This window comes from Monopterus albus, unplaced genomic scaffold, assembly GCF_001952655.1.
Source record: "Monopterus albus unplaced genomic scaffold, M_albus_1.0 scaffold489.1, whole genome shotgun sequence".
Lineage (NCBI taxonomy): Eukaryota > Metazoa > Chordata > Actinopteri > Synbranchiformes > Synbranchidae > Monopterus > Monopterus albus.
Window position 1 is genome coordinate 33,344 of NW_018128369.1, and position 9,857 is coordinate 43,200.

Genomic DNA, 9,857 nt, shown 5'->3' on the forward strand with positions numbered 1-9,857 from the left:
AACAGCACAGCGGCCCAGTGGTTTGTGCTGTCGCCCCAACCCGCTGCCTTTATGTGTAGAGTTGCATGTTCTCCCTGAGCCTGTGTGGATTCTCTCTGGTTTCATCCCACAGTCTAAAGACACAGAGTTTAGGTTGATTGGTGACTCTAAATTGCCCATAGGAGTGAGTGTGGTTGTCTGTCTCTAAGTGTCAGCCCTGTGACAGACTGGCGACCTGTCCGGGGTGTACCCCGCCTCTCGCCCAGTGTCAGCTGGGATTGGCTCCAATTGGCTTGTCCTCACTTTCTGAAACGCCTTTTTGAGGGTTAAGACTTGGTTTTAGGGTTAAGCATTTAGTTCTGATGGTTAAGTGTTAGGGTAAGGGGCTAGGGAACGCATTATGTCAATGAGTGTCCTCACAAAGACAGAAGTGCAAGTGTGTGCGTGTATGTGTGATTTAGGCCTATACATACAAACAAAAGGTTAAAAACAAGTTTGCTGATCTCTTGCCTCCACATTATCCTTTGCTGTCATGGCAACAGAGCACTGTAGTGGTTCCTACTGTAGGTAGGAGGGCAGTGGAGAGCACAAGCTACTGAGGGAGAGGATAACAAAGGGGGCAAGAGGACTTAGATGAGAAGCAGGAGGAACGTTAGGCAAAAGGCAAGAGACTGATGAAGCAGAGAAATGGGGTGGATGACTCAATCAATCTGAGAAGTGTTGCTCTGTTGGCAGGGTGAGGAGGCAGAAGAAATGGAAAAGACCAGTGTGAGATAATGGCCATGAAAGGAAAAGGTTGATATGACTGCACTGATAAGTTGTTGCTTTCAGTGACACCTGTAGGACTATCTCTTATTTTTACAGAACTATAGAGTATTTGTGTTGAGGTTTGTATATACAATGGAAAAACAGACGGCAAAGGTGGGAGGTCATTTTGAGCCAAAAATGAATCAGGAAAACATCAGTGGAGAGATGAAACAACACAAGTTAAGTCATAACAGTGAAGAGTCTCTGGGGTTTGCCTCATTTCTCTGTTGGTGTCTGTCATCTCCCAAGACAGCCAGAGACGCAACAACAGGAGATATAGAATCATCATCACATCTCAGTTAAACAAAGCAAAAGCTCAGATGGCAAAATGCCCTTTAGAATGTAAACATATTTTCATCATGCACATTATCCTGTTACCTTTGGAGATGATTAAAAGTCTCAGAAGACAAGGGGAGAAAACCGATGCTCAATCATAGTTAGTTATTTAAAAATGAAAAATAATGTTTTACATTGTAGACTACTTGTGAATGAAGGGAGTTTTTTTATTTATTTTAATTTATTTTTCCTGAATGCAAACAATCCATTAAAACTTTGTTTGGTCTACAGCTTCCTTTTCTTCAGCCTGTATCAAATTTAACCTAGCCCTGCAGTTTCTGCACCTTCAATTTGAGGAAGTACATTCATTTGTTGGTCTTTCACAGTTATCTAAGTTATTCATAATATTCTTCTTTTGCTAGCACCCTTCAGAACTACATAGCTCAAGGTTTTCCTGCAGGCCCCATATCATAGTTAACCTCGGGCTAAGGTATTGATTTGTTTCATTTTGTCAGTTAGCCCAAAGCAAGGTGTTGTAATTCTCTTCATGTTTCACTTCTTAGCAATCAGTGGAGCTTGCTCATGTTTTTCTATGAATACTTTTGTCCACTTGTGAGAAAATGTAGCTACGAGTGTCATACAGTATAATATACTGCCAGTATGAGACAGCTGTCAGTCGGATTGTTGTTCCTGCCTCTCCATGATTTCTTGGCCTTGTTTTGTACTGGATGTTTCTCCTATCCAGCATCATGTCGCCCTGGATTTTCTCTCCAGCTCCACCCACACTGTTGTTCAGTTCCTTGTTAAACAGTCCCATCTCTCTCAGACCGGTCTCCAATTACCTCACCAGGATTTATACTAGTGTGTTTCCTCTGTTCTGTGGTAGATTATCTTTAGTGCTGCTTTTAATTTCCCTCGATATTCTAGCTTTCCATGTATTTAAGGTTTTTCTGTTTCCTCAAGTTTGGACTTTACTAGTCTCTAGATTCTGTTTTGGCTTAACCCCTTAGATTTTTGTTTTGGTTGGGTTGTTAGCTCGCCTTTTGACGTTCACTCTGCCTGTTTAAGCATTATCTGCCAGCCTGCTACTCTGCGTTTGGGTCATTATCATTATCGTTATCATGCCTACTGTAACTTTATGTCAACTAGTCTAATCATAGGATTCAATGTGCAGAATGTGGCACACACCAACATGAAAATATAATAAAATCCAACAAATCTAATGAAATAAAAAGTTACAACAGACATGATGGTAGAATAAAGAGGCTTGTGAAGTTTTATTGTGTGTAATTGCATTGGTTTGCATTATATTACATGATATGACTTGTTTTAAAGATGTATAAAATACATGTTGAGACAGACATGACATGGATCCTCTGGTTTTTAATTGGTGTGTCCTTAAAATTGATGGTATCTGAATATGCTCTGCAATAGCCACTGAATCCTTCAGCAGCAGTAGCCTCGGATGTTTATCTCTAAGCAAAATGAAATTTGTCTGACTAAACCTACAGTCTCTTACAGACCTTGTTGCTTTGTATTTCCACAGCTGCTTGCAGAGACAGGAGGAAGGTGTGGCTAACGGCCTGCAGAGAGGAAGGCAAAGGAAGAAAGGGGGGAAAAAAACAATCTGAACACACAATTGTGTGAGATTGGTAAGAATTTCATGTGCTGTTGACATTTTAAAGTCCAAGTCAACACACGCAGACAGATCTTTCACTCTCTCTCATCTTCTCTCACTTCCTCCCTTTCCCCCATGTTCATCTGTCTCCTGCTCTGTGCTTCTTCATTTTTCTTCATCTGTCTCATTCTACCACTCTCTGGGCACTTCTCAGAACATCTTCTCCTCTTCTTCACCGCATCCTCTTTCAGCTTTGCAGCTCTTGTTACCAACCATCTTCCCCTGTGCTCTCTGCACCTCTCACCACTGTTCCCTGTGGGCAGTAATGGTCTGCCATGGGGAGCCATCGGTCACACACATACACACCCCCATGATCTCTGACCCCTATTTCTCGCCAACATCAGTCTCCTGCCATGTTGTAAAACCACAGAGGTCGTATATCCTTCACTGATTGCTGGCCACTTCTCATTCTTCTTTCCCCCATCAGTCTGTCTGTTTCACTTACAAACATACAGTACATACAATATGATATTCCTTTATTTTCACTAAAGGAAATACATGAATAAATAAATAGTTGATGTGAAGTATTGACCGCACAGACATAGTGCTAGTCTCTATGTGTTCCTGCATTGCTCCTGGTACTATTGCGTCCATCAGACTGATTGCAGGGAGGTTGGACTTGGAGGAGGTCAGATCAGATCAGGGAACACTTCAGTTATACAAGGCTCTTTGGAGTCCAGAGGTATCGGGCTCAGTGGATTAGCAGCTGAAATGTGCTTTTGGAGTCAGCACTTGAAGAGGCCGTTAGCTTGCAGCGTGCTGTATGTGCCATAATTTAATTTGCATAGAAATTCAAAGAGAATGTGTACTTTCAGCTGAGGCACTAAAAAGATACATAATACCCCCATAACAAAACCTCTCTGAAGATAGACAGCTTTAGATTTTACAGTCAAACCATATCTAAAGCTACAATTGTCACTCTCCATGGGTGGAAATCAAGCCTATAAATTGGTGCCAATTTACTTCTTTTGAGGTCCCAGTAATTCACACTCGTACACATGCTGATCCACCCTCCTCCACTTTTTGTTCTCCAGCTCTATCAGAGTCACCCAGGATTTGAAGTCTGGGCCAAGAACCCCAGAGACAGGCAGATGCTGGGAGCTTAGTGCAGGGTCAGAGCTGGCTTGTCTGAAGCACATAATGCTGGAAAGAGACAGACTGTGAATGTGCTGCATCCCAGAGGTGTTGAAAAGATCTGCATTTTGCCACTATATTGAAATGCAGTGTAATGGCCCCTCAGGATAGTAGGGATAAAAATCTCTGCAACAGTTTGATTAAACTGCAAGTGCAGGCGTGGAAAGTATAAGATCAGAGGAATGGAGTTAGAGAAACACAGCCAAGTCAAATTCTTTTCTTTGTCCATAGCAGCACAACCTACACATTTAATACCATAAGGTGAGATACAAAAACACAAACTCACTAACATACATTCAGAGCAGATCATTAGGTTTTAGCCTCCATAATGATCTTTTGTCTTCATCTGATGCTGCTGGTTAATTGCTCAGGCACTGGAGGGAAGAAGGAAGGTTATCGACCAAACTGACACTGTGTTCCACATCTCAATCAAATGACTCTCTAAGGGAGTAGAAGGGCTGGGCATGAAGAAACAGTTAGGGAAATCACAGCAAAGCTATTTTATTTTGCAGTCTTTGTACACTAAGATGCTAAGAGATCAAGTCATATTTTAAGACTAGCATGAACAGTAAGGTATGAATCACAAGAAAATGTCATGAATTCAGAGTGCATGTTGCTTTTACATTATGAGATATTTGCAGCTGAATGAGGATACATGGGTAGATAACAGAAGCTGAAGTAATGTGAGATCAGTTAGGCAGAAAAGGTAACTTTTATTTCAAGGCAGTGTTACTTCAAGGAAATGCTAAATACAGTATATCTATGCTGGAATACAAAGAACATGATGGGAAAAGTACTTTTTTATTTTATTGACATTTACAAAGTTTTTTTCAAGTAAAAGTTAGCGTTAACTGCTCAGTTTAACCTGAATTTGTTGTGTTTTTGTCTACCAGCTGTAGCTTCAGTTTAATTGTCCATAGACTCTATCAAACCGATCATATATCTTGTCGACAAAATTTCTACTTTAAATGTAGGATCTTGGTTTGTAACAATAGCAAGGCAATTATTTGCCATCCCACATTTCCCTGGCAGTAAACTATGGTAATAAAACTGTCTTCCAGTTCCTCCAGTTATCTTCTCTTGTTTCCTTCCCAAATTGGTAATTGAAAGACTTTTCTGAGGCAAGAACATTTTACTTGTTTTAGCTCCTAGGAATTGAAGCGATTGTGAAATGAATAAACAAGCTGAAAATACAGGAAAATATCAAGTGAAATGTTACTTTCCTCACCAGGGAAAAAGCTTCCAAAGTGCCTGTCACGCTTCAACTGAAAAACTGTTTTCACAGCCAGATATCAAACCACTGACATACTGTGAACTCAATTAAAGCTTTATTTTAAGATCAAGGTACATAAAATGAGTAGATATTTTTAATATAACATAAACAGCTCAGATTTCATGTTTTTGAGATCTTTGTAAAGTAAATACTTGGCTCACACTACCTGTCCGCCAGTCTATTTTCATTTTCCTATAAACCTTTCAATACCCAAAACACTAGGATACAGTTCATAACACTGCACAGGCTATGCATCTGATACTGCTGTCAAACACCAGTCTTAACAAAGATACAACCTAAAGTCAGATAAAACTAAGGAGAAAAAGTTTCAAACTAAAGTAAAGAGTAAAGCTTTTAAAGTGTGAAAAGCTGCAGCAACAAATTCAACGAGTATGTGGTGAGGATAGAATATAAAGCATTTATGGGTTTCACAGGGGAGGTCAGAGTAGCTTTGAGTGGTGTCATGTTCAAGGACATGTCGAAAGAGATGGAAACAGAATCCACTCTGAGATTCCTCTGGGAAGAAATGCAGTGGGAATACCTCACTGGCTCTTCTTTAAATGTCACGGCAGGTAAATCCACTAAACCGGGTCAGACCACAATGGTTTATATTCTGTTACTATTTGCTTTAACATGGCTTTAGCACTAAGACCACAAAAGGTGCAAAAAACAAATAGTACTTTGTGCCCCATCAATTTGTGCTGTGACCAGGAAATCTTTTTGTGTGTTCTTATTAGCTTTTTTGTTTAATTTATAAGCTGTGTCACTGTGATAATGGGGAGGGAGAGCTATTCATTGGAATTGCTGGCTTTATCATTTAGTATTTAATAAATTGTTTGCATTTAAAGTTTAATTTGGATTCTTTATTCAGCTTTCTTATTTATATAGCTCTTTATCTAATGGTAGCTTGTTTATCAGCTCAATGATGTGTGACAAATGTGGTCAAGAGAATTACAGCACAATACCATGGTGCAGTTGTACTATTGGTGAATAATGGTGTGGTAATTTCACTGCCATGATGGTTAATTCTCTTATATTAATACCATGGTAGTGACCAAATTACCATGCCAATTTTTTTATGGTACTACAGTGGTACTTTTTTGTAAGAGCGTGGGCAGTACCATGGTAAATTACTTGTACCAAGGTAAAACTGAAAATACCATTCATTACCATCATAACACCAGGGTACTTTTTTCTAGGGGTATGCACAACACAAAACTGGTGTCTCACACCCTGCTGAGGAGCTCAGTTGTCTCAGGTGGTGAGTCACAAACGCACATCAGTCGCTCACCACCTCCATGTTTTCTGTTCTGTCGTACATTAATTTGATTGGATTAGTTTCAGATGTCCTCACTTTTGCACGAACCAAACAAGGAAACACTCATGGATGGAAAAATGTAGAGTGTGGGAGGGCTAGTAAAATCCATTCCTATAGGGTCCAGTCCAGATTATTTTTACTGTGGCTGTAAATTCAGTCAGCAGCTACTGGCACTGGGTTTCTGAGCTTCTACTGCAGAATACACATACTGACTATACCACACCATGGATCAGACATTAACCTACATGCATGCATGTGTGCACAGTGTCTTCCAGAAATCAATAACAAAGCAATCACTTCTAAAAAATGACACTAAATATGTGTTTTGCGTTTGTGTAAGAAGGTGAAAAAAGCAAGTGAGCAGTTAAATTTGTTTCAGTTTTTACTGACATTTTAGTTTGTATTAGATACATACAAACATCCAGTAATAGACAAGGTGTGTCTGTTGCCTCTAATGGTAAAGTGCAGTCCAAACCTTGATGTTCCAGTGTTTTGCAGTCATGGCAGGATGTTTTCAGCAGCTCATATTGACTCTGAAGTGCTGATTATATTATCAAGTCGTAGCTTGAAGTGGCAAAATAAAATAAAGTCTGTGTGTTGGTGTGAGAGTCTGTGTCACAGTGTCCCTGTTTCCGTTCTGAATGTCACAACAGGAGGGAAGAAAGAGAGAGTGAGAAACAAAGAGGCTGAAAAAAATGGCAGAAATATGCATCACCATGGAAACAGAATAGGGGTAATTATTGCATATTTTTCTTCTTCTGTCCTCTCTCTTCTTTGGTCTAATCACTCCTCTAGATAGCACAGTAATTCTATGCCCTGCCTTTTATCAGCGTGTTTTATGTGTGCTCCACTCTCACACTTCAACTGTCTTCTGTGGAGAAATTCAGTGTTTACACAGCTAAAGAAGGTTAGAATATTATAAGGCGATTAGTCCTTCAGTGTTGACTTCTGGGAAAGCTCGGAAGCTAAGTACCACGATGTGAAAATTGCATCTTAAAGACCAGAAGGGCTGCAATTTCAGCACCTCATTTGTGATGTTATCAAGGCCCCATGCTTCGTTTGCTCTGGAGATTGGATTCTTTCAGCCAGCTCAGTAATTAAACATTTTAATGGCTTTGGAGAGTTTCTGTAAACTGACCCCAAATGCTCACATTAGTTTTGACTGTTATTTTGTTTTTACTTAAAGTATGACCAAGGTTAATATATTTAATTGTCTCCTTAAACACACAGACATGAAACACATATTGACATCATTGTGTTGTTTATACTGTACTTCTAAGCTAGAATTTGCACCTGCTAGTAGACAAGTGGCATAGATAATGGATGGACAGATGGGACTTGTATTTTACCATTCCATGTTATACTATAACACTATCTTTTATTACAGCACTAGCTTATACAGTAGCTGATTGTTTACAAGTGGTGTCACACACATTGTTCTGTTTAACTTAACACACGGGAGATCTGCACAATTTCTTGTACAAGTCATGTCAAGCTACAAACAGTCAAATGACAAACTGTAAAACTGAGTAATAAAGATTTTTCTTCAGCGCAAAGGCCATTCAAGTCAAGGATGGTTGTTCTTATTTCTAATCACTGTTTATTTTGAGGTCCACTTCCTTGTTGAGGATGGCGCTCTCATGAACAAGCAGACATGAATGCTCCTTGTTCCACCAGGTGTAGACAGTTTGGCCTGTACCATGTGGGACTATGGGAGGGAGAAGCAATGAGTTTTCTTTTTGCATTTTGTTTACCTGCCTGCCCTAATAAAATGAACTCTACCCTGAGTAGTAGGTTACATTTTAAAACCTTAATGGAAAAATTAATGTCACCAGCACTTTAAAATGGTTTTTGATTTCACCCTAGGTATTTACTAGATGGTTTGACCAGGCAGTATTTAAACTTGTTGTTTGGTTCAGTTGGGTTTTTTGGGTTGTGGACTGGACGGGACCATCCTTTTGTCTGTGAGTTTAATATTCTTTGCATTTGTACCTTGGGAAGAAAGAGAAGGTAAAAAACAGAACTCTGGACCAATGACTTGGTGTTAATTTTTCAAACCAGTTAAAAATTTTACCCTAACACGGACCCACACCACAAAGAGAAATGGTGGGGGTGTAGCCTTAATGTAGTGTGCAAGTGTCTGTGTTTTGCCTTAACAAATTCATGTCAAAGTGTTCTCATCCAACATTTACCTGCGTCTCTACAGCCCACTCATTTCCCTAGTGTCACAGTCCTTGATTGATAGAATGAACCAAGGAACAGCGACGGGCACCGCGAGGAGGATGTACAGTATTTATTGAAGCAAATAAAAGATGGCAAGGAGATGGAGGAAGCCAGAGAAAGATGAGCTGTCAGGAGTTCTTCAATGGCACAGCAATTTCCTTCTGCAAAAACAAGGCTTTTGACACCGCTGCAAAAGGGTGAAAAGACTTTCTCTGGGATGGTATCTGACATACTGTTATTGCCATCACTTGCTGCACTTTGTCTGCTAATAGATGTACACCAACAACCAGACATACACATGTAGGCTACATATTTTTGTGCCCACTTTTTGAAAGTCACATTTCCATTTCTCAGATGGAAATGAAATTAAAGCATTTATGTTATTCAGGTCATTCAAAGAGTTATAATAGTCACTGCAAAACTGTGAAAGAAGTATCTACATGAGGTAGATTTGCAGCATGCACACAAACGATGCCTACACAGACTTTTTCTGAACAAGTGTTCTCAACTTTTGCTAAAGTGGAAACAAAACAGAAGGGAAATACTGTAGCTTCTTTAAAGGCTGAAGCTGTGTGAATGTCAAAAGTAAAGCTGGTGTATCTCAGAAGTTGGACAAATCTGGTGTCAACAGCTTTTTCCACTCCTGCATCTCATTGAAGGCAGAGAAGCAGAGATACTGGACCTGGGGTATACAGTATATTACAGCTTTTGGGAAATACTTGAAAGTACAATGCATGTTAATGGCTTTAGATACGAAGGAAAGATATGATCATACATGTGCTGCATTAAAAGTATATTAGTTTAACTGGACAAAGAGTAGGTGAAGAGATGTCAGGGGAAGGAGAGGACAGAGCACCACGGTGAATGTGACATGTAGAAATGAGAGGGAGGGATAGACCAGTCCTGATTGTGTCAGGCTTTGTTCATGGCCAGTCAGAATCTATGTGTGTTTGCGTGTGTGTGTGTTACCTGATTGACCAGTTTATAAGTTATTCCCTTGAACCTCACTGGAGCAGAATGTTGGGGAGGAGAAGAGGGGAAAAGGATGAAAGAGACGGTCAGGGAGAAGAAGCAACAGAGGAACAACAACTAAAAATGAACTGTGGGATTTTCCAGAGTTACTACAACATATTCATCAAGTTTAGTTATGTGGTCTAACAGCTGCAGGG

The 9,857-nt window shown here is 39.9% G+C and overlaps 2 long non-coding RNA genes across 2 annotated transcripts in view; both read left to right on the forward strand.

Moving 5' to 3' along the window:
• Positions 1–7,142, forward strand: part of LOC109952726 (uncharacterized) — a 12,030-nt gene extending 4,888 nt beyond the window's left edge. The window contains exons 2-4 of the long non-coding RNA XR_002273806.1: positions 2,609–2,714; positions 6,347–6,408; positions 7,119–7,142. This is a non-coding gene — a long non-coding RNA (uncharacterized LOC109952726). The remainder of the gene's footprint in view (positions 1–2,608; positions 2,715–6,346; positions 6,409–7,118) is intronic.
• Positions 7,143–7,907: 765 nt separating this feature from the next.
• On the forward strand, positions 7,908–9,063 carry LOC109952728 (uncharacterized). The gene is made up of 2 exons (XR_002273808.1): positions 7,908–8,429; positions 8,672–9,063. It is a non-coding gene; the product is annotated as an uncharacterized LOC109952728 (long non-coding RNA).
• The last annotated feature ends 794 nt before the right edge of the window (positions 9,064–9,857 follow it).